The sequence below is a fragment of the Carassius auratus genome, chromosome 35, assembly GCF_003368295.1.
Source record: "Carassius auratus strain Wakin chromosome 35, ASM336829v1, whole genome shotgun sequence".
In the NCBI taxonomy this organism is placed as follows: domain Eukaryota; kingdom Metazoa; phylum Chordata; class Actinopteri; order Cypriniformes; family Cyprinidae; genus Carassius; species Carassius auratus.
In genome coordinates this window covers 14,151,294-14,177,341 of record NC_039277.1, presented here as the reverse complement: position 1 = coordinate 14,177,341, position 26,048 = coordinate 14,151,294, and the positions used below count along the sequence as shown (strand labels likewise).

Here is a 26,048-nt window from a genome sequence, read left to right as displayed (position 1 = left end):
CTGCTGGAGACGAAGAAGGTCATGATTCTGAATTTATTGAGGTTGAAGCTGAATCTGTGGGAGTACGGAATCTGTGCTGCAACCCAAATTTCCCCCCATTCTGAACCATCACAGCCTCTTAGCGCTTCCCATCAAGACACATTTTCCACTCATCAAGCGATAAAATGCGGAGATTGGACGTCCCGCAGTGGTGCTACTGTACTTTAACAGCATTTGTGTTTGAACATCTCTGCAGTAACACAGGGAGGCAGCTAAATGAAGGCTAAGCTAATTAATTCCCAGCATGCATTCTGATTGCAAAAATAATGCCCACACAGGCAGATGACAAGCAGACAACTCTTCACCTCAGCCATATGGAACAGCCTTCTGCTTGAATAATCCTGATAATGTGAGACAAATTATTAAATGTCTTTGCTTCTGGCAACAATCAGAACTGAGCGCACTGCATGATGTTTTATAAAAATAGTACGTTAACATATTGCAGAGCGTGAATGTTCCAAATACTTTCTTTCAAATGTATTCAATTTAATTCTAAACAAATACAAGTCAAGGAGATGGTCCGTATCGCTTCTGGCTCATTTGTCTCACTAAATATAGAAGGTCAAACATTGCTGTGTTCTATGCAATGATTGTAATCTGACTGTATACTGCACATTTTTAGCAAATTTAGTAAAAAAAAAATCTAGTCTACTGGTTATTGAAAATTTGGATGTTGCATACTACTTTCTTAGAAACCTACTTTCTTGAAAAAACACACACAAGGTGGTATGACATTTTCAAATATGAAAATGGGCTATTAAAAGGGGAAAAAAAATGACAGAAACACTCATACGCTTGGCTACCATTCTTTAAAGTTTCAACAAATCACCACTAATCACTACTGACAGTCTGTACTCCTCGGGGTTAGCTAAATTATATATTTTCTATCATAGAAAATATTTTCTATCATAGAGGTATTATCACTATAATTTTAAGAAAAGATTCGAGCACACTCATCACCTTAATTAAAATTACAAATCTGTTAATTATCAGAATGGTGCTTGTTGAACATTTTATTTTCTCCTCTTAATGCGGGATGATGTCATACCAAGATATTTTAAGAACATCAACAAGACTTTTCTTGCTCTTTATTCAGCAAAAGTATCTCAGTATTATATGGGTTAAAATGCATGCTGGCTAAAATGGGTTCTGACTGAACAGGTGCATTCTGCAGGCCACAGAATTAATAGGGGACACATTACCATGATCAGGAAATGATAAGATCAGATAAATCCTTATCTTCATGGCCTCACGGTGTAGTGGAAATCTATTTCTGATATGCAGTAAAATCATAGAGATTTGGCATTTGCTGCCTTGAAGATGAGATTAAGAAAATAATGTCTGAGTTACAAAGCTTTTAAAATAATGTGTAATAAAATAAAAAATAAAAACTAGTTCTCATAACAAAGTGTGAAAGTACAGAATGGCACACTCAAACTATATTCACAGAATCCCTGGATGAACTGCTATATTTGTTTAAATGTTGAGCATTCTACTGTGTGTTGTATCCCATAAAGCAATGCTCCCAACCTGACCAGCCATATGCAGTGTGACAAGTGAACCGGAAGTAATCTACTTTTTCATTTGATTGGACTTCCAAGTTGGTTTTACTCAGGATTGGATTAAAAATGCAAAATATATATATATTTGTTTTTTTATTAAAATAAACAAAGATACATTTACATATTTTTTATTATTATTTATTTATTCACACCTAAATAAATAAATATTTTATATAGCACACTTTTTAATAAATTCATCTTTAATTATTCTTAATATTAAATTAAATAATTAAATTAAATGTATGCTTTTATCCAAAGCGACTTACAGTGCATTCAGGCTATCAATTTTTACCTATCATGTGTTCCCGGGGAATCGAACCTCCAACCTTGCGTTTGATAACGCAATGCTCTACCAATTGAGCTACAGGAACACATTATTAATATTATAATAATTAATTAATAATTAATATTATTATAATATTAGGAGCACTTCCAAATATCAACACTTTACAATCAATCAGATTAATACAAAAAAAAAAAAAAAAAAAATCTTAAAGGGATACTCCACCCCAAAATGAAAATTGTGTAATTTTTTCAGTTACCCCATTGTCATTTCAAACCCGTAAAAGCTTCGTTCGTCTTCGGAAACCAATGTAAGATATTTTGGATGAAAACCTGGAAGGCTTGTTACTGTCCCATTGACCGCCAAGTAAAATACACTCTCAAGGTCCAGAAAAGTATGAAAAGCGTCATCAGAATAATTTTTCATCCAAAATATCTTCAATTGGTTTCCGAAGACGAACGAAGCTTTTACGGGTTTGGAACGACATGGGGGTACGTGATTAATGACAAAAATTTCATTTTGGGGTGGAGTATCCCTTAAATTGTTGCATAATGCACAATTTCACGTTGTATTTTTTAAACTGTAAGTAGTATGCAATGTAAACAGTATGCTAGTATTCCATTCTGAAAACAGTCTGATCACTGATTGATTCAAGATATATTCGTGTCAACCAGTCATGAGTTACTGTATTCTCATTGGTGTACCAAAAGCATTTGGAAAATGCACATAAAGAGTACTACACTAGTTAGAAATCTTTGAAGCATACAGAGGTATCAATGTGTCTATTTTTAAACTGTAAGGAAGGTGCCTGTGGACCGGGTCATGTTAAGTTCTCAGCTGAAATAGATTTGGATGAAATGGCCATGTTAATGCCTGCAGAGCAAAGAAAGGTTGAGTGTTCATCTGTCATGTTCTGCCTCTCCTGGGTTGCCATCAGCTACAGCTTGAGATTTTCTAGCCCCTTTTGGCGCATTGTGGCTCAGGCTGAGGGGAAGGAGAGTGAAAGAGCGGCTCATTAACAATAGGAAACCAAGCAGCTTGGCTGAGATGCTCCAAAAGCTGGTAGAAAAGCAGATTTCTATGAAGATGCCCTAGGGGGAGTTGTGCTCCAGTAAATTCTCCTCCCCACAGTTCTCAGCAATCTTATTATAGAGCAGCCAATAGCACATATCACATCCATACCCTTCAAACTGTCCAAAGTCATGGTACATAGCCATCCCTGTCTTTACACTGGCAATCGGGCATCGCCACGGGAGAGAGCTGTGATCTCCCACCCAATATCAGCCTCCACAGAGGAAAACAGAGGAAAGATCTTGCAGCTGACATCTAATTAATGGTCCTTGCATCACTATAACTATCACTCATTCTGAGGGTTGGGGTTCAAAACTTCAGTGAGAAACATTTTCCACACCATTTGTGCTATAGCTATTTTTTCCCCCAACAAGTTGCTCAATACAATGCATGAAAAAAACTGGCGACAAGAGCATTTTGTAATGTACGCCACATTACTAATTCATAACCACAGCTCTACAGTTGAGCAAGATCAAACCTCAGTATCTCTCCTCTCTCATATGAGGCTAAGAAGTCTGATTCATTTTAGTGAGTCAGTTCATTCAGACAGTTCAAAAACTGATTCATTGATTCAAGCTTCAGTTATATAAACTGGGTAATCTAATTTATTTGTACACTTAAAATTGGGGGGGGGGGGGGGGGCTTAAAGGGATAATTCACCCAAAAATAATAACTTCCAACCAATCTCCACATGTTATAAAAAAATGTTTTACAGTGCAAAAAGATTCTTTAATCAGTATATATTTACTTGAGAAGCAAAATGATACAAAATACGAATGAAATGTGTTTGATTAAAACATGAACAAATATTTGCAATCTTATTAATTCATATTTGTTCTTGTTTTTAATCATAAACTCACTTGTTTTCAAGGCTTCATTTTACGCTTGCATGTCATTAAGGATTTTCAGATATTTATACTGGAAAACAAAAATGCAGAGGAAGATTATATTATTATTATTATTATTATTAACAATGTATGCAGCATTTAAAGCAATGACTTTATGAATTTAAGACTTGCAGAAACCCTGACATTCCAAAAATTTTATGACAGTTTATTGGAGAATAATACTATTTCACTCTTCAACTTAAAAATTTCAAGCTTAATTCAATGTGTTACTTGCCATTTCTCTATAATTATTTGAGAAATTCAAGCAATTTCTGAGTGAAAATTGTAACATTTTTAATCAAACAAATTGAAAAAGTAAATCATACACCATACAGTAGGACTGGAACTACACGTCAATCACAATTTCTTCAGAAAATATAAAAGTGTAGTTATTCCTCCTTTTCTAGCTCTCTGCAAAACATTACTGTAGACTCTGAAGTGATCAAGCGAAGACAGTGGTGAAAACCCAGAGAATGAGAGAAGGCACTTTGTTCTCCTGTTGTTGTGCTCACTCAGCTTTGAAACTGTAAATGCATAGAAACGGGAAGGCAGGAATTATCTGATGATGTATGCTTGAGTGTATTTGGGGGTTGAGAGAAAGGAGAAAGGCAAGAACATATACAGATAAATGTGCTCTACCAAGCAGCACGATTTACACTGCATTTATCTGTCAATGTTCAGATATCCTCTTGAAATATCACACTCTGCGCAGTTTAAAAGTTTAATAATAAAACACAGCTTTAATGTGGAGCGCTTCACTCAAAGATGTTCTCATGAGACGCCAGACTTTCATGTCAACATCTTCCTACGCTCCACATTAAAGCTGTGTTTTATGTCTCCGCTGCCCAGATGAGTCCATGGAGCTATAAAAAAGACCAAGACTGGTGCTGCATTTTAGCAAGTATCCAGAAACGCAGCAGTAAATACAAGCGCTCTTTGGCCGCAACGCTGACAGGTCAAGTGCAGGTTCATGGTTCTACTCTCTCATTCCCACACAACACCAGACGAAAACTAACCACAGAGCATTGTGGTCCTAGATTTGACACAAATAGTGAACTGAAAATGGATGAGCAGCGGAAAGAAGCCTTAAACTAAATCAAGCGCTAGTATCTTGCAGTTAGCAATCAATTAAATTAAACTTTTTAAAAAAAAAAAAAGAATAGTTCACTCCAAAGTTCACCATTTACTTACCCTTATGCCGTTCCAATCCTATATTTCTTTGTTCTGAAAATATTTTAAAAAGCCACAATATTACTTACCAATCAGAACACCCTAGCAACTTCCATGTGCTAACAACTATCAACGTTTTAACCAAATGGTAAAGCCTTACAAACAAGCACAGCAAACCTGGAGCTTTTTCAATTAGATGAGTATGAATATGATTTTTTTTACAATCTAATTTAGAGTTTTCCACTAAATCATGCTGCCCTACTAACCATTTGGAACCCTTCAGCCAACATCATTAAGGCTTTTCTGGCAATCATCTTTCAAAAAATATAAATAAGTAAACTTTCACTACACACACTCACACACAGTATTAAATCTCAAATATACAGTATTCATCTGATATGATGTTCAGTGATCACCTCAGGGACATTCAGCTCAGGAAAATATCAGACCAAGAGAAAGGAATATCCTGCTTAAAGATCTGAGTTCATCTTCTTTGTTGAGCTCATCTACCTCATGAAATCACATCACATCACATCACTAATATTTCACAATCAAATATTCTGCATAAACACGGCTTTGCCTTCTACTGGCCTGCCGTTGTGAGGTGAGGAATGTTTCCTTCCCATTAAAGTGTTTCTTTCCAGTGACTGCAGGCGACACTTTGATGGCAGGAAGAATTCTCTAATCCCATCCTGCTGCTGACTAGATTCCAGCTTGTGGCATCAACACCCGTGAATGCTACCTGATGCCCTGGTTCCCACTACGCCGCCATCCAAACCACAGGGTGCTTGGTATACGAAAATAAAAGGCGGCACATCAAAATACATAATATTTCTTGAGGCAGGGATTTGACTCCTCTCTTCGCTCTTTCTGGTTTTCAGCTGGGAGGCTGATGAGCATCTCATTTGAATCGGAGGTGTTCAAGCAGGCGATGACACTCATGTGAAAAAGCTCATTTTCTCCAGCTGAACACAGCATGTGTCAGTCACTCTAGGTGACACGCAGAGAAAACATCATGATCATCTGCCTCACTGTTGGTACACACCGAACACAATGTGACAAGGGACACAAGGAACTGAGTTTTATAAGCAAACTTTTGCTGTGTGAACTACAGTAGCTCCACAGGTTAGCTTATACTGTAAAAGCTTCTTGTATTCTCTTTTGTGACCCTGCATCATTCCTGGGCTTTCCTAAGAAATAATACTTTCAGTACCATAACTTTTTGGTTCAACTTCTTCTGGTCCAGGGATGTGGGTGCATCTGAAATCTGTGGACTAGCTTGAAATAAATATCTAGTTTACTTGCCTCAAACCAAATCCATAAATAATGAAAACATTTATTTGCACACACATTGTCTGTGCTGCAGTAAACTATTTGGCTGTTGCAAGACCATCCTGAACTATTCTTACCAGCTACAAGTTCTTCTTTAGGCACTCACAGAAGAAGTCAGGAATGGGAAGGTCAATGAGTGCATGTCCACCAGATATCGTCTCCCAATGCTGGTCGTCCAGAATGAAGCTGCCATGTCTCTGTAAGGCTCACTGTTCATTACAGAGTTCCTCCTTCAGACGAACACACACAGCTGACAGATGAACACACACGCTTTCATGAACCCACACTACTGTATATGCTGTCCTGCTCTTCCTTAATGAGGAGATGTTGTAAAAAGCTGCAGCACCGCAGAGCAGATCCCTCCGGGTCAAGCTCAAAACAGCATGAAACGCTGCAGTATATGCAATATTTTACACATCTGGACTAAGAAAGAATTCTGGCATACATCACCTCACCCCCTCAGCAGATCGAACAAACCCTTCAGGATCTCCCGCAGCACTGATGATGAAAGCAGAGGAAAGAATGAAAAGGAAAGATTGATCACAGGAGAACTCTGATGGCTGGACTCAGCTTTCTCTCTCGCCACCTGGTCTGGATCCGCCACCGGATCAAAGCCCAAAGGGAAACCTGATTTCTGATGTGTCTGACAACATCAAGTCCATCTTGCTACTGCTACAGTCCTGTCTAACTGACACTTTACTTTATACATAACTTTATACTTTATAGCCAATTCAGGTTTCTGGATCACCGTGGTGGAGCAATGTTATATAGAATAGCATACAAAGTGTGCATTTTCACGTAATTACGTAATGAACCCAGACATACAGCACTTGCAAATAAACAGTGCTATCAGAGACCACAATTAATTCTTTTTAAATCCCCCCTCAGTTTTAAAGACATTTCATATCTCATAAATATCCTTTAGCCAGCGCAAATAAATCATTTTGACATTTTCCTCTACTAGAGACAACACAATTGCATCTTAATCAATAACCACACCACTATTCCTACAGAAATCCTCAAATCAATAGCTAAACATATCTATCAATACCGGACACAAACAGTCACTCAGAATCAAAGTGTAAACAAAAGAGCAGAGCAGACTTGCTCCTGTTCCACTGTCTGCTTGCTGCACGGCTACAGTTTGCCACTGACCTGCTCCGATCAATACTATAATACACTTTTTATCCTGCCACGTCGATTTTGCTGCAATTTGCAACTTTCATGCCCATTAGGTAGAAAATTTAGCTGACTGTGGGGGAGAGCGGGAGAGGGGAAATGCATCTTTGTCTTCCCGAAACCGTTGCTGACTGCTCAACAAAAACAGCTCGGCCGATACAAAAGCTGAATTACTGTAGCCCTTGCGGTCACATTGAGTTTCCTTTTCATGTTTACTATGCTAGGGGTTAGACAACATGGCTTGGTTTGTTTCAGCACATGTAGAATGGTATAAAAATATGAATAAATACATACCGTGGACAACAGTGTGTAGTAATTGGAATTTAAGCCTGGAAGTCTAAACAGATTAGTTATAAATTTGCTAGTACATGCAATAAAAAAAAATATAAAAAACACTGTGGTTTGGAACATCTGGTTGGACCTCGCAGTCTGCGATGCAAAGAATGACAGATGCTCTTAAAATTGTGTGGTACGGGCAAACCACTTCAGTGACAAGAACAATTTGTCTGGTGCCTTTCACTAGTATGGGAGCAAGGTTAGCCAAAGCATTCTGGGTGTTCATGAAGAGCAACGTGGAAACAACTCAACTGCTGAACGTTCCACATTCCACGCTAATTAAAAACAGACTTTTAGTGCTCTTATTTGTATACCGCAGCACTCGAAAGCAGCACTTGCATTAAAACCAGCTTTAAGACCAAACCATTAGTGATAACTCATGCAAAAGTGGGTTTGTCATCATTTTCTCACCCTCATATATGGGAAATAAAAGTACGGTAGATATTTAGTAGAATGTCAGCTTATTCCCACATAAAGTCATACAGGTATGGAATGAGGTAGAGGTCATTAAGACCTTGATTATGATTCAACCGAAGCCTTGTGGTCACAGGGTAATAAACTTTTGTAGAGCTCTGAAAAAAAATAGCACATCAGCATAACTCAGTAAATATCCAGCATCTCTCAGTGTAATGTAACATTCTTCTTATCTTCATGTATTTATAGCATCTCATCTGCAGCTGTTGGCTCACACAACTTTTGGCAAAAATTACTTACTGTTGTAATTAAACTTAAAGTCATGTAATATTTAGTTCTGAATAGTGTTCTGTCACAATGGAATCATGCCATGCACAGATATGCTGCACAACAGATTAATGCAGGGCAACTGCAAAACTCTGCTTGCATCTTTAACAAATTCACTTTTCATTGACATTTCATTACATTTCATAGCATTTTTGTAGCAAGGTTTCTTACAGTGCTGCAAAAAAATCACGATTTTGCCATTTTAATTAATAGATTTAAAAAGCTGTATTTTGGCTGATGTTCTCCTCCAAATAATGTGGAAGTTAAAAGATCAAATCGAATATATTTAAAACAGCGTATTTTGAATGTAAGCATGAGCACAGCCATTTTTACTGTGAATGTGCATGGTTTCCGGTGTCAGACACTTGCAGGTATTTTGGCTGTACAAAAACTTTGTCTTTTATGCTTTTTGATACTGACACTGGTTTGTGGTACAAATAATTTACTGTTTAAAGCACTTAGTTATTTACATAGGGTATCTAGGGAATTGGACATCTTGCACATTTACAGAAATTAAAAGTGATCTACTGTAGGTAAAAACTCTTTATCTTAAACAAAAAGTACAAACTGCACAGAAAGTTTACTTTTTGGTGTTGAATTAAATATACTGCAAGTACATATATATATATATTTTAAAAAAAAAAAACATCTTGTGGCGTCTGATATCATGGATGGATTTTTTTTTTTCACTGAGCTTGTTACTGTACGTTCTGGAATTGCTATCTCCATGAAGGATACATGCTGGAATTTGGCAAGGCATCTTAAAAGAGAGTATAATTATGCTGAATATCATTTGGAACAGCCTTTCCGTTGGGTGAGTGCCTATGATGCCCACTTGTTTTGGAACAAAGCCTATATGTAAATGTCCTTTGTTATGATTGGCTAACATCTATGCATATGAAATGAGTGACAATAGCACTGAAGACTGGAGCCTTGTGTTCAAAAGAAAATTCAAAAGAACAAGCAAATGCTTTTTGTTGTATGATGTCATCTCTAAAAAAATATATAATAAAAAAATAAAACAGCATAAGAGTTGGATTCAGACCCAAACCAAGCCATTTTTAAGCTCTATCGTCAACAGGATCATGACCTCTTTTGGCCTTGAGGTAAGCGGCTCATGACCGTGATGCACACCATTCTCCACATGCGAGGATTCCAAAAGCATGCTGGGAGCTTGGAAGCAGATGAATGAAGCTCTCATGTTAAGCCCTCGCTGGGCTAGTGTTTCAGCCGTTACAGCTAGATTAAAACAATGTGTGGGGAAAGTGGGCCAGAGCCTCTCGTTCCTGCAGAGCACTGGACAAAAAAACCAACCTTCTACCTTCCCCGCACAGCAGTTGTGATAGAGATGTAAAATGCTTTGCCAATTTGTCTAATCTCTTTTCCAGTAAATGTGAGCTCCAGCAAACAAGGCACACGTGAAGACTCTGTAATATAGCACATTTAAGTAGTGTAATATGTACAGGGAAAGAATCAGTCATGCCATTACAGCTGTGATTGTTATCCATCCATCTTCACCCTCACCATGATGAAAACAAGCACCTCCATCACGATTCATCATCAAATCCACAGCCGCAAGACAACGGTCGAATGCTCGAAACATCACGAGCCCTCAAATGAAATCAGTCCGGAGTCTCTTTCCACTCTGAGATGCAGCTCTCAAACACAACAGAGGGTATAAAAAAATCATAATTTCAGCTCGGATATGCTGAACACTTTTGTTGTTCACTATAAGAAAAATAACAAAGAATGGTGTATAGATAAAAAAGTATAGTGATCAAACTGACACGATTGTCAAGAAGATATGGTTTGTCTACAGAGAAAAAACAGGGCCACTTGTTGGATGGTTCATTAAAAGTTTCATTCATAACAAGGCAACTTCGATCAACAACATCAGGTCAACATTGCTGTCGAAAACCACAGAAAATTATTTTGAATCTACAAGGCAAGGAAAAGGCACTTAAAGTAGAAATGTGCAGCTCGTAGTTATAAGATTTAAGCCATTTATGATAAACAAGGCTCAATTTAATTGATTGGAAATACAGTAAAAATCGTAATATTGTGAAATTACTATTTAAAAATCATTAATTTATTTGTTATATTTTAATTTATTCCTGTGATGGCAAAGATACATTATCAGGTCACATGATCCTTCAGGTGCTGATTTGGTGAGAAATGTTTCTTATTATTATCAATGTTGAAAAGAGTTGTGCTGCTTAATTTTTTTTGTGGATACATCTTTTTGTGGATACAAATCAGGATTAATCTTTTTTCAGGAATCTCTGAATAGAAAGTTCAAAAGAACAATGTTGGAATCTAAACTTCTGAAATGGTTTGTATATTATTAAATGGTGTATATTGCTCCATAGACCTTTATTACAAGCACAATTTTTGCTCATTTCTACAAAGCGATTGATGATTAGATTTTTTTTTCCATGTTTGGCTTGTAATTAAACCTGGAACAATCCAGTCTCCCATTGCTTAAAACTGCCCGCAAATAAATAAAACACTATCCCAGAACCAGTGCAAAACAAACACTACATATTCTCTATAGTGCTAAAATTACCTTAGACAATAAAAAGAAAAAAAAAAGCACTAAAAACAAATCTTGTCCATGCAGGACTAGACGTGCTTGGATCTGGGAAACCGAAACACTCATGGTCAGATTCACAGAAACAAGTATATTAATTGTGTTGTCATCACTTAACTGATTAACAGTAAATCAGCCTCCTCTCGTTCACAGCCACTGAACTGTGAGCAGATACATCAAGACGGTGCAATCACTCATGGATATGTGAATGACAGTTAGAGACATGACAGCCACGGATAACGCCTGTCCACCTGGTTGATCGACGCAGAAGAGAACAGGTTTGTTTTGAGCTGAAAGCTTTCTACATCACTGACCACATTTGAAATCCCCAATGCAGACTCCATAGAAACCCAAAGAACAGAACAGAAATGTTGCATTTCTCCATTAGGGAATAAATGCCACAATTACTGTATTTTAAGCCGCGATGTGGTGTAGCACAGAGCTGACAATCCCTGCCATCCTCGATCAAGATTCACGGGCTATGATGCAGCCGGCCGAATGCCAAGACCAGGATGACATGTTTCCCCTGATTCAACAACAACAAATGATTAAATCACTGCTAGAGAAGCTATGGCCAATGAGAATGAACTGCAGTACAGACCAAGCTTTTACCATCAGCCATTCCAATATTTATGCTATACCACACTGGATTCCTCCCCTGTAAGCCTTTTAGAGCTCTGCTATATATATATATATATATATATATATATATATATATATATATATATATATATATATATATATATATATATACACACACACACACACACACACACACACACAGTGGAGATCAATATTAGAGAACAACTTCCAAATTCCTAAATTGCAAGGTCATTGCTTAGTCCTATTTAAAGTGCAGTTTTTTAAAGCATTTTTCATAAATTAATTTTATTCTGAAACACTGTTTTAAAAAACTATGAGATATATGAAAAATACCTCTGATCAAAACTAGATGACACTTACAGATAACTTCAAGTTAATGGTGTTAATCTAGCAGCTGGTGCTAATTTCCTTAATTATCAGACCCTATTAAACCCTATTTAACTGGCAGCATTGCTTCAATTTTAAGGTAACTTTGGCATTGATAAAGCCTTATTAATTTTTTTTCTTCTTTTTAATCCATCCACTTGTGCCTGTCCACAACTTTATCCCAGAGATCTTTTGACAGCGGCTAGTCACCCATACTTGGTTGTTTACATCAGTTGCACTACCAAGGACTGAAATGTGATCGTTTTTCCAACTCAGCAATTTTTATTAATTTTTTTCTGAGACTGTTGTTTTATCTTTCACTTGGATTATATAAATTGCACTGAGTAAATGCAGCTGAAAGAGATGACACATCAGTTCCAGGGAATAGGATGGAAAATATAGGCTTCATCTTTTAAAAATGCTTAGCCATGTCACACCACATTTCTTCACAGCAAGAGGAGTCAATGCAGTTGACCTTACAGTAAGGGTGGAGACAAAATTTCTGCTATTTTTTTTTTTTACAAGGACCATAAACCACTAGTGGTTAGAGAGTATGACTCCTATCTCTAAGGTTGTGGGTTTGAGTCTCAGGCCGGCAATATCACGACTGAGGTGCCCTTGAGCAAGGCACCAAAGCACCAAAGCACCCTTGAGCAAGGCACCAAAACCCCAACTGCTCCCTGGGCACCGCAGCATAAATGGGTCCCCACTTCTCCGGGTGTGTGTTCACTGCTTTGTGTGTGTGCACTTCGGATGGATTAAATGCAGAGCACGAAATCTGAGTATGGGTCACCATACTTGGCTGAATGTCACTTCACTTCACTAAAGATCTCCAGTAGAAGCAGGATCTCTTAGGACAAGTCCCACTATACATCACAGATTGTGTTTGTGTGGTGGAGGACCCCCAAGACTGGGCTGTTAACCAAACTCAGCGATGCAATGTTGCAAGCCTGCCCCCACCCAAAGCCTGTCCTGCCATACACTTGAGGCCGTTTATCATCCAGGCTTTTCTAATCTGTGCTGACTTACGCCTCGTCCCTGGAGTCTGTCAACTGTCAGGCCAGGGGCAAGACAGCTCTGACGAGGACATCATTAAAGATCATTTAAAACATTTTTACAAAGTTCAGGTTCCTGTGATAAATTAAATGCATCATCTCGTTCCATAAAATCTGTTGTCATAATGACCAAATTAAGCATGAATGTCAATGACTATAATGAGATGAGGAGTAAATGGCAGCATCATTTGTGACTGCCATCTTTAAAAGGAATAATCCTGCATTCTATTCTGGCTGTATTCAGTCAGTTGAAGAAACTGGCAACATCACAATGGGGATTTGCTTCTGGTGTCTCTGGAAAAGAACTAATTTTAGAGCCAGTAAAATATAACTAGTGCTTGAAACAGCCAGCAAACACAACCTGGCCTCCAATCAATAACATATAATGAAGTTGTTATGAAAAAAAAAGAAGATATCAATTGACACTTGATTTACTCAGAAAACCAATAATAAATTTTTGCTTTTTCTGACTGTACTGTATGTGACTCTAGCAGTAGGTGTAAACTTATACATGTGTAACTTTTTACAGCATATAGTTCACATCTGCCATGGTCCTGAGAAGACAGTACACATTCCTGCTGTGTTTGGACTACTTGACCTCATGAGACCGTGTAGAGTGGTACGAACATCACTGCTCCTACATGACTGCAGGACGCTGCCCTTACAGAGGCATCAAGAGAGTGATTACTGGGAAAGATGTTCAAAAAAGTTGTTATTTTTCAGGGCATTTTCACTTTAAATGGGTCAATTAAAGCCGTCAGACTGATAACTTAAGTTTGACTTGACATGCTTGATGATAAACACAAGTAAATAACACACTACCAGGCTTCAGAGGTGAAGGTTTGAAATTAGAAAGCATTTTACACAAAAATGTACGTCCTGAATTTGAATTCCAGAATTGTAATTCTAATTGAAGGGAGTAAAAATTATTAAATTTACATTTACATTTAATCATTTAGCAGACGCTTTTATCCAAAGTGACTTACAAATGAGAACAACAGAAGCAATCAGACAAGAGAACAACAACAGTATACAAGTGCTATGACAAGTCTCAGTTAGTCTAGTACAGAACACGTAGTCAGGTTGTTGTTGTTGTTTTTTTACCTCAAGAATCTGATAGACAAGAAAAGAAAAGGTAAGTGCTAGTATTAGTTGGTTAAGTGCTGGCGAAAAAGATGAGTCTTGATGATTAAAGACTCAGCTGTGCGAATTGAGATTGGGAGGTCATTCCACCAGCTGGGCACAGTCCAGGAATATGGAATATGGAAAAAAGATTCAAAGAAATTCTAGTAAATGCTTTTAAAAAAAAATAGTATCTTTCATTTTTCAGTATTAAAAAAATACCCATATTAGATATTATATTAAATGCATTAAAATATCAATTAAAAGTCAATGACTGAAATTCCAACTACAGATTTTTTATTACGATTTTCTCAAAAATATTAAGCAGCACAACTGTTTTTAACATTTATTATAATAAGAAATATTTTTGCAGCATTTTAGAATATTAGAAGGATCATGCGACACTGAATCAGTGGCTGCTGAAAGTCAAGCTTTAAATGTAGCTTTAAATTACATTCTAAAATATATTAAAATAGAAAAGTTATTTTAAATGGCAGTAATATGCGCAATATTAAGGTTTTACTGTATTTTTGACCAAATATACAGAATTGATGAGCAGAAGAAAACATAAAAAAATCATACCGGCCACAATCTTTATAACAGTAGAGTACAATTGTATTACAAAACTAGAGCTGCGATTAAATCAATTTCTCATCCTGCTGTTTCAATTCAAAAATTTTATTCGAACATCAATTCAAATTCTCTTCCCATGACCTGAACGATGGGTATATTCTTATTTTTCTGCCCAGCCCTGTTCACTCTACAGAAAAATATAGAAAACACTTTGCTATTAGAGCTAATCCGAAACACAGAGCTGTATACAGTATTTAATTCAGTGGAGATCGTTTTAACACAATAAATCATGACAGACCTCTACCAAAGGATATCACAGCAAGCCACAGGACTGTTCCCACCCATTCCTGCTGTCGCTCCACCCCGGGATCAACTGCATCTGTGGTTACCCGGGCCGTCTTTCCTCCAGATGAATTATTGGGTAATGGATCTCCAGATTTTCCAGCCTCAGCACTTCTCTTCACCCTGCTGGCCTCCGTTTATTAGATGTGGCCCCTGTAAATTTCTTCAGCTGGATCTCTCGCTAATGTTTGATTCATATCACCAGCAAAGGTCAAGCTATCCACTCTCAATAATTCAATATCCACATATTCTCGACTCTGGGTCATATTAAACACGAAAAAGGGGAAGATGTTCAGCGAGCCATTGACTGTCAAGACTGAATTTCTCTTCCATTATAAAGATGTGAGTCATGTGACAAACAAAATCCTTCACAGGAATGAGGCATTGCAGGCAAAACATTTGGGAAATCTCTACTGAAAATCTCATGGTGGTTTATTTAGCATATACCAGGCTTGACAAGCCTACTGTATCATATTTGATTCACAAATCTCTAAAAAACCCTGTTGTACACAATACACAACATGCCTTTTCTCATCTAATTGACAGTTCATACTTATTTCATTTTGTTTATATGCATATGTTTAATTACAATTTTTGAAAAATATTTTTTGCAGTGTAAAAATCACAGAACTATTTTCCTCCTTGAGTATGAGATCCACATATATCATTTTATATAAGGCATAAAATCCTCATACATTAAACATGATACTCAACAAAAACATGTGCAAACAAAACTAATTTGTTGGGATTGTGGTCTTTTCAGAAATTGGAGTGGAAATTCTGGGTTACGGAAGAAAAAAAAAAAACAGACTAGCCAAGTATTTAAGAGATAGATATTGGGATATTTGGTGATCTGAGGCACTTTTACAGCACCCAGTAAACTGTCCCATCATGCACTATGCTAGGGCTTCATATCCCGCCAAGTTTATGACTCAGACTGCACTCAGATTTATGTTCTACCACCAACCACTGAGACGCACTGTAACTCAAGCGCAAATGTGCTAGTAGACAATTTTTGCTCTTTATTTTTTTCTCCATTCCTCTCTCTTTACCAAAGACAAATCCAGATTGCCACCAAAGATGTTTTCCACTACTATTCTTTCATAACCTGAGTCTGCATTCACAAAGAATGACAGAACGCTCTCGGGAGATCTATGAGGAATGCGACAGAGCGTCGCTGACCTCAGCTTCACACCATCATATGAAACCAGGCATCGCGTCCTATAAAAAAAGCACCTCTGGCCGTTAAATACAATTCGTCACATAGTATTTTAATCAGGCCGGAGCGATTGATAGTCATAGCTTGTCATGTTAACTGTGATCGTCATTCGTAGCCCTAGGCATTCCACGTCTGTAACGTGGGCAAAAGACTCCAACGCCTGTGTGAGTTAGGACTCTCAAACCTGAGCATTATCTGCCTCTGCTCACAACTGAGGCACGTATAGATCAGGTTGTGCCGACGGCGCTGGCAGCTAATCCGAGAGAGAACCGGTTTTGATGGATATGGAAATTGATCTGGCTTCTGAACAGATCAGAGTTGGTCTCCATTCTGAGATGCAGTAAACTGCAATCTACTTTACTCACAAATAAAAAATTTAACCAATCAAGGCAGGATATTATGAGCCACAATGTTAATAGAATACTGACTTTAGAAAAACGTGAAACTCAATGTGGACAAACACTTTCTATCCTGAATGTAAGATGAGTTTTGCACGACCACGAATAAATGAATGAATGAATCGATAAAGGAATTATGAGCAGTGAAGCTATGCATGAATGGTGAAGAATAATGTTAGAATCATAATAAGAAACTGAGAGTGAGAGAGGGAAAAGGAGAGAAAGGGTTAAACACACAAAAGTATTTCTTCCCATTATAAACTGGATCCTGTTACTTTCAAGGTAAAATATTTTTAAAAACATGCTGCCCGAAACGTCAATGTATTATACAGTATAACAACTACGATCTGGCAACCAAAAATGGTCACTGTATACATACAACAGCATACGACAGGACATTTTTAACAACAGTTTATTCTAAAAATAGATGTTTTTGTTAAACATAAATGTATACATTTTCACTGTTCTATAAAACACAAAATTATTTTTTACTCTACAAACTACCATTCAAAAGTTTGAGGTTGGTTTACAGTAAAATTTACGGTAACTTATAGCACAGTCTTCTGTTTTAATTTATTAATTTTTTTTTTATTCCTGTGATCAAACCTGAATTTTCAGCATCATTACTTCAGTCTTCAATCTCACATTATCCCTCTGAAATCATTCTAATATGCTGATTTAAAGCTTAAGAAACATTTCAATCAGGACCACTTCCGTAAAGTATATTTATGACAATTGTATTGAATACAGTTAGTGTTGGCGGTATGGTTATGTTCTGGGCAACACTCCACACGCCTGTCCATGCAGCCATGCTTGGACAGAGCTTTGAGAGCAGCAAGACAAAACCTGCTTCCAATGAAGAGACTGTAAATAAAGAACTAAGTTAGATCAGATTACAGGTTCAGTTGGTGGAGTTGGGGTTGGAGGAGGGAGTTATTTGCAAGCAGCTATGTGATGGAAGAGACACTGAAGAATGGGAATTTATTGTTGCAAGCGTGACTAACGTGGCCTGACTGAACTAACGCGATGCTCAATTTCTTATTATCAATGTATGTGTTTTTTCTGTATGTTTTGAGCCTAGACAAAATATGGGTTGAGAAAAAGCATCAGATGAGGAAAGAATGATGTTGAATATCTAGAAGCATAGGAGAAAAGGCAGTAGTGATGGAAAACTGTACATGCAATCAGTTCATCCATCTCTTTTACTGTGAAAGGTGTCGAATTACCACGTGGCAGATGGGAAACACCTCAAGCTGTGTGTAAAGAATACTCTCTCTCTCTTTCTCTCTCTCTCACTCACACACACACACACACACACTGGTGGAATATTTGTTTCTAGCTCCCTTCAGCTTCAGAGTGTGCCTCTCTTTTGTTATTCACAGCCTGTGCGATGTGTTTAATAAACTAATTGTAATTGACCCACATGCTTTTTTTTTCTTATTGTGAAAACCATTTTAATAACTTAAAGAACTGTTTTTCACTATTAAGAACCTTTTGTGCACTTTAGGTTTCCATGAATGTTCTTCATAGAACCATCAATGCCAATGTAGAAACTTTATTTATAGGAGTGCAGCAGGAGCTAATGTTTTGCTGTCGCCCCAGTAGTAAAACCTGTATCAATATCAGTGATATTGCAATATTCATTATTAGTACTGTAAAAACTTCATGAACACATTTATTCCCAAAACACTTCCCTAACGTGCTTCATGTCTTGCTTTAGAAAATCAGTATTTTCAAGCAAATTTCCCATCAGCGTCATTGTCTGTTCCAGCCATCAAGTTTTATCAAATCAGCATGTTAGTAATGAGAAGCCAGTTTACAATCCAATTATTCTTTTTTCCAGGACATCTGCATTTACAGTCAGTGCTTACAAGATACAAACAACAAATCTGTTTTCATCTGATGTTGTTTTATATCCATTACATACAGTACCCACCTCTGATGGTCCAGAAGCATGGCACCAAAAGCTGGCACATGTGAGGAGTGCTGGCCGGTATGTCTGTGAACATATGTGACTTCAGATGCTCAGGCTGTGGAACACGCTTGTACAATCATCAGAAACATGTTCTGCTGAACCGTCCAGTCCCCTTTGAGTCAATGTTCCATGTCTGGAGAGCTGACCATTTACACTGCCAACACCACTGGCCACAGATCATGAGCTTACCGGATTCATACTGTGCCCCACTGAGGCCAGCTTGACTCTTTCTCACCTCCTCTGAAACTAATATCCGGTGGTGGAATTAACAGAACTAACAGTAACTAACAAAAGTGACACTTATTTCCAAACTACATGCTCAGATGCATAGCAATAGCCCAGCTGATTTTAAAATAGTGCAACATTTCAGTAAAAACAAAGTTACTGTACAGCAGATTAGCATAGTATAGCTAAGGATGCAAAATAAATTGGTATATTATCGGTCAATATATTGGTTGATATTGGATATTTAATTGAGCAAGATCATTTATTCTTGTTTTAAATTTAGATAACTTTGTCGTTTAACACTTCTAACTAATCCATCTTTTTAAAAAAACTAATAACTGTTCAATGAAATGTTAAAAATGTAAAAAATAATAAAAAATCTCAACATACAGTGGGTATAGAAAAGAATCACCCCCTTTAAAATAATCACATTTTATTGCTTATTATAACATCCAAGTGAAAGATATAACACAAACATATAAAAAAAGAAAAGAAAGAAAAAACAGATTCACTCAGGCCATGTCCACACGTACACAGGTATTTTTATAAACAGTTTTTCCTTCTTTCGTTTAAAAAAAATCTCCATCCACATGAAAAAGCAAAAGCATGCTATGAAGCACCATCAACAGCATGCCAAACCAACAGGTGGCGATATAAACTCAACCATAAAGCCATGTTAGCCAATCAGAAACCTGAAAATGTTTCCAGTAGGTGGAGATAAACAGCGCATGCTCCGTCGCCAAAAGTCAAAATATCTGTTTTCCCTGTCTACACGATAATGCTTGCAACTGGAGTTTTTGAAAATCTTCACCCTGGCAGGAGTTTTCAAACATTTTCGGTTTCAGTGACCTAGTGCTGCATTTGCATGTGGACCAATGGCCAAACCGCATAGTAAAAGCCGTGGTTTTGAAAATACCCACGTTTGTGGGTATGAATATTTATTCTCCAAACGAATCAAATGAAAGAATAAATGACTCGATGACTAAATCATTAAGACATTTAACACCACCTACTGGGAAATTTAGTTTATTATTTAGAGTATAATTTCATTAAAGAAATAATATAATATTTTCATAGTAATAATAATACAATTTAAAAAATAAATTATTAAAGTTATAGTTCACTCAACCAAAAATGACTATTCTGTCATCATTTACTCGCATGGTCCAAAAGAGTAATACATTTTATCAAACAAAATATTTCTTGCTGAACCTACTTTTTGTTATCTCTGTTTGATCCTTTGCACAACAATGACTTTAATTTATGATTTCAGAGTAATTTCTCCATATTTTGATGTGTGATTAATTAGATTAATTAATCACCACAGCATGTAATTAATTAGATAAAAAAAATGTAATGGCTTACCAGCCCTAATATATATCAGTGGCCCTTGGCTTGGTATTGTTGGCAGAATTCGGCCCCTGGGGAAAACTAATGGAGGAACCCTGGTCTGCACGATACCACAACTCGATGTAGTATACATGCCAGACCAGTGCCTGACACTGTAATTCTGTCACAGAGATACACTTAAAAATGGAGAAGAAGACTTGGACTATGCGCATAAAACTTTTGTGCAAAATACAATACATTTATTAATCTGTGTTAATGTTAGTTAATAAAAAGACAATTGTTCAGTGTTTGTGCATGTTTTTGTTGCTGTTATGTGACATAGCGGTGTCTGACTAGGGGCGAGACGTGGGCTGATGACATCATCGTTTAAGAAAATGTACGGATACTGTCCAAACAAAAACGCTGTGTTTTCAGATTTATCCACTCTGGGACCAGGTTTTACAAAAAAAAATTGGTTTCACTCTCCCAAAATGCCAGATCCATGTGGATGAAACACCTATACGATAAAAAAAAAAATATGCATATACAGCGAAACATGCCTCCGTGTGGACAGGGCCATAATGTGTTTTGCTGCTGCCTGTTCACCTGCCTTCAGTGCCTTGTGGAAATGTATTAAACTTTGAGTTTGGGAACTTTATTTATTAGGTATATTTGCATTGTAATCAGTTTAAAAGCTCAATCTGATTGAACTTCATATAAACACCTCAATCAGAATAAAAATGCCCAAATCGAATGGAATTGTTTTTATCTGAATTCCTGCAAACACTGTGATACTACACTTACAATGTTGTGATTCCTATATTCACCTGTAGCTTGTAAAATGTTTTTACGAGCTAACAGTTAACTGGTTTTAGTTTAGTAGTGTTTGATTTAAAAAATAAATAAATAATAATAATAGTTAACATAGCACTGCATAGCAAACAAGTATAAAAAATACCAACAAGTATAACTAAACTTCTATAGTAACCTTAAATCCTGTGGAAGTACATGAAGATGAGCAGTGTTTCAGCCCCATCAGGACTCCTCGTTCCATTAAAGACAGGCTGATCTTAGTGGAATTTACTGAATAGAGTCAAATTTTTTGCAGTGCTCAGTGGAACGCTCAGTCTACAGAGAAAAATATAAAGGACACTGTTCTCCGTCTGTGGACGATAAATGCTTGAATCATATCGTCAAGCAGAATTATGAAAGAAATGCACTGAAATAAAGCAGCATAAAGGAGCTCTATTCTAATGAAGAGCTTTTCACAGTGGAGAGCCACAAAGACGGTTATTACTTCTGTTGTAGCATCTCATTAATATCACAGAGATAATGTGTGAGGAAAACCCAAATATGGAGAGTTACTAAGACAGTCGTGTGCTTTCAAGACAAGAAGACTGACAATGAAAGAGCTCATTTCTACTGTTGCTCTCTGAATGGTCTTGGCTTTTGCTTTCATTACACAAGAGACAATATATGAAATCAAACAAAAACTGCAGGGACAATATTCCTCTTCTATTCCACAAAGATCTTTCAGGCCACAAAAGGAGATGTTTTGAAGAACGTATGAAAAAGAATGGTGTGAACCAGGGTTATTAAAGTTCACTAAATCAAATAAAATGAACTTTTAATAAAAAGTTTAATTAAACTTACTTTATTTCAATAAACAATTTCAATAATTAATTAAATATAGAGATATTTAAAAAAAAGTAATGAAAAGGGCAAAAACAACAAGAGTAAAATAAAAATTAAAATATAAAAATTATAATGTAAAAATATTAATAAAAACTAAAATAGTAACACTGGCCTGTACAATGGGAAAATTCAGTGTCCTGTGACTGTCAAGCTCCAAACAGTAGTCCAACATCAATTTTGTCTGAGGAGCTAAAATGAAAGATGCTATTCATTGAAAATCTTGCCCTAAAAGCTTATAAATCTAATTTGTATATTTGCATATTCAAATTCGATGCATAAAAACATTTTGAACCAGATTAGACGTCCAAGTGGCTTTGAGTTGCATTTGATAGCTATTACTGATGTTTTTATTTATTAAGAACTGACAGACCGGGAATACAGTGCATGAGTCATATGCATAAAAAAAGAAAAGAAATAAAATGATCTCAACGCAAGAAGAGAAAACTAAATCTACCTAAATTCATTGGGGTGAAAGGCTGTTTTTGTTAAATATTCATTTGGAACCCAAAAATGCCTGAGGAAAGTCTGTAACAAAGCAGCTGCAGCATAAATCATTTTATGGGACTAATAGAAGGATAATGGAAGTTCATTGTGAAATAATTTGAAATACTTTTCCAACCACCTCTTAATAAACGCTTCGGAACTCTGGGAAAAAGAGCAGAGAACTTAAAAATCCAAACAAATCTGCTCCTCTGTGTTTACTGTAGGTGCCACTCCATTCTGTTTAGTTTTCTAATGAGCTTTAGAGTTAATTGGCGCTCTGACGCCTCTCGTATTTGCATCAGGAGTGCAGAGAAAACGGAGGACCCAAAAGTAGAACTAAATGAATCACATGAGTGAACTCAGAATAGTGCGAGAGAACTTCAAAGGCCTGTGCCAACATCCACTGGAGACTGTAGAGAGATATGAACATTTTGGGAGTTATTATGAGCAGGCATAATAGTGTGAGCTCATTACAGAGCCATCACAACAAACCTGAACCCGATAGAAGAAAAGAGAGAGAAAAACTGCTGCTGTTCACAAAACTACATAAGTCGACACAGTATTAGCATCAGGAAGGCTTCACAGCAAGCAAACACCTGGGCACTGACATCATCTCACCCGCTGCATCTGGCCAGACCATGGACTGTGTGTCATTCGTTTACCACTGGGATGATGGGTAATTAAGATGCCCTCCACCATAGCTTTAAAATGCAGCTTTGGGTGCAAATGTCAGATGTTTTTAAGTGAATAACAACATCAATTTCAGTCTGTTCCTCACAAAATGTCAAAAGCAAAAGATGTCACATGACCTCATTACACTGCATGCCATATCCAGTTATAAAAATGACTTCATTTATACTTTAAAACCATTTTTAATCAATTGTTATGTTAAAAAAACTTGTTTTGGGCAAGTAATTAGTCAAAAAAGATAGTAAAGATATTGCCTGAGTTTTAAAAGAAACTAAAGAACAATTTCTTCAAAACGACAAATGTATGACAAAATATGAGAATTAATGCATAAAGAGTGCTTACTTCAATAAACTCGAGAAATGAGTCAATATTTATTAGGTTATTTCTTTATTCATTTTGAATTGATTACATCACGCTGGTAATTGATCGCTAGTGCGCAGTCGTCATGTTAAAATTAGTCAGAAGCTTTGGGGATGTACTTAAATCCTGTTACTGTGGAAATGAGCTCAATAAGTGACCTTTAGCAATTAGAATTTATGTTTTATTGATTGTGTCTCCAAACCCAATTTATGCAAAAGCATGTGGCTTTAGTGTTGATGCACACTTCTTTTCTGTAATTGAACACAGAAATAAAGCATTTAACTGGGGTGGAGCAAACATTCTGTCATAAAGGGGATGTTTCTGTTAAAAAGGACAAAAAATTCAGGGTCAGCCTGAGTGTGTCTTTTTTCTAATTAACTTCTCTTTGTTTCTCCCATACGTGAGACTGGAAATAAATAAATTAGCGCAGCAGTTTTGCATTGATTTCGTAAGGACCCTTGCGAATTATCTTCTTGGAACATGATCTTTACTTAAAATACTAAAGATAAAAAAAGATAAAAGATAAAAAAATCTATAATTTTGATTATAATTAATTTTGTATTTTTGGCTATTGCTACAAATATACCCCAGCGACTTAAGTTTTGTGGTCCAGAGTCACACACACACACACACACACACACACACATGTGGTGCTGCTGACATTGACACAGAAGAGAAGAATTGTTGAATAAAGTCATCATTTTTGTTTTCTTTGTGCATACTGTAAAAAGTATTCTCATAGCTTCATAAAATTACAGTTGAAACAGTGATGTCACATGGACTATTTTAATGATGTCCTTACTTCATTTCTAGGCTTTGAATGTGGTAGTTCTCTTGCTGTCCATGCAGGATCAGAACGCATTCGGATTTCATAAAAAATATCTTCATTTGTATTTCGAAGATGATCGAAGGTCTTACGGGTTTGGAACGACGTGAAGGTATGTAATTAATGACAGAATTAAAATTCTCAGAATTTTCATATATATATATATATATATATATATATATATATATATATATATATATATATATATATATATATATATATATATATATATATATAAATTATATTATGGTCATGAGAATTTGTGACTAAATTATTGTAAAGTACATGCACAAAATGCAGAATATCTTAAAGGCTCTTAAAAGGCTCTATTTTCAAACATAATTTCTGTGTTTTTTAACGAAATGTAACCTGGATTTATTTCCATTCAATCTAACAGGACAGTAAGTGTGGTTGTGTGTCCCGTGATTACAGTCTCGCTCTGCCTCTCATAAAAGTGTCACGGACAGAGGATGTGATCATGCTGCAGTGATGGCATCTTTAGTCCAACTGATATTTAAATGGGGAACATGACATGCTGTAATATAACAGAGTGAGGGGAGGGGTCTGATGTGATGTCCTCTGAGATAAAGCTCTCCAGCTAAGCCAGAGTACTGAAAGAAAGTAGAAGAGAAAGAGACAAACCTGTCAAACACCTGGCTCTACTTAGAAGAGAAGACAGTGGCAATTTGGCAGATAATGAAAGAAATCAAATATTCTAACTTCTGCCTATATTGTACTATATCCCACAAAGCACTGTGCTCATCATCCATCCATTCGTGAATAAATCAGAAGTATTAAAGGCCTTGATTTTAAAAGCAACCTTTGAACTCATTATTAGATCAGACTGACAAAAGCTGCAATTTTCACACAAAAACTTAAAGTAAAATGCAAAATAATTATAGTCCTTGTTTGGAACAGCAAGGTCAGTACATGATGACAAATGCCTAATTAATAACATTATTTATACAACAAAATCTAAATTAAAAAACACTGCTGGTAAGAAACGGCTGTAATTTTTCCAAAGACATACATTTTGGACCCCGTGCATTCTGTTTAATTTGCTAACTTAAAATAATAGAAAGTATATCATATATTGTGTGTTGTGCAGTGAGCAGAAGCCTAGTATTCCTTTACACCTGCCACTTTCTTCCTCTGCTTTTCTGAAGATCACACGCTGATGGCAGAATGCACTGTGCCTTCATGTCAGATAACCTTGACATCTGTCTCTCACACATTCACAGCATGGAATGAGCAGTCACACACACACAGTCGGTCCCTCCAGCTAACTTTCCGCTCACGTACTCCAGGAAGCACATAGAATCTATACAGTCATTCCCCTTATGAAGAGTGAAGTGTCCCGCGTTTGCATAGCGCAAGGTCATCTTGGACCTTTCTAATGCTGATCCATGACATCAAAGAATGCAGACTCATTATCATCAGACCCCTCATGCATCACTCATCTCACATGAGTCAGACAAGATCGGACGACGCTGTCAAAGTTGGTCAAAATCTCCTGTGTTATGTAGATCCTCGCACGTAAAAGAGGAACTTCCCTTGAAGACACCTTTCAACTGTTGTTTTATGTTTAAAGTGCCTG

The 26,048-nt window shown here is 36.7% G+C and overlaps 1 protein-coding gene across 1 annotated transcript in view; it reads right to left on the bottom strand.

Moving 5' to 3' along the window:
• The window catches only part of LOC113054527 (CXADR-like membrane protein), a 48,874-nt gene that overhangs the window by 13,792 nt on the left and 9,034 nt on the right, over nucleotides 1–26,048 (bottom strand). The window lies entirely within an intron of this gene.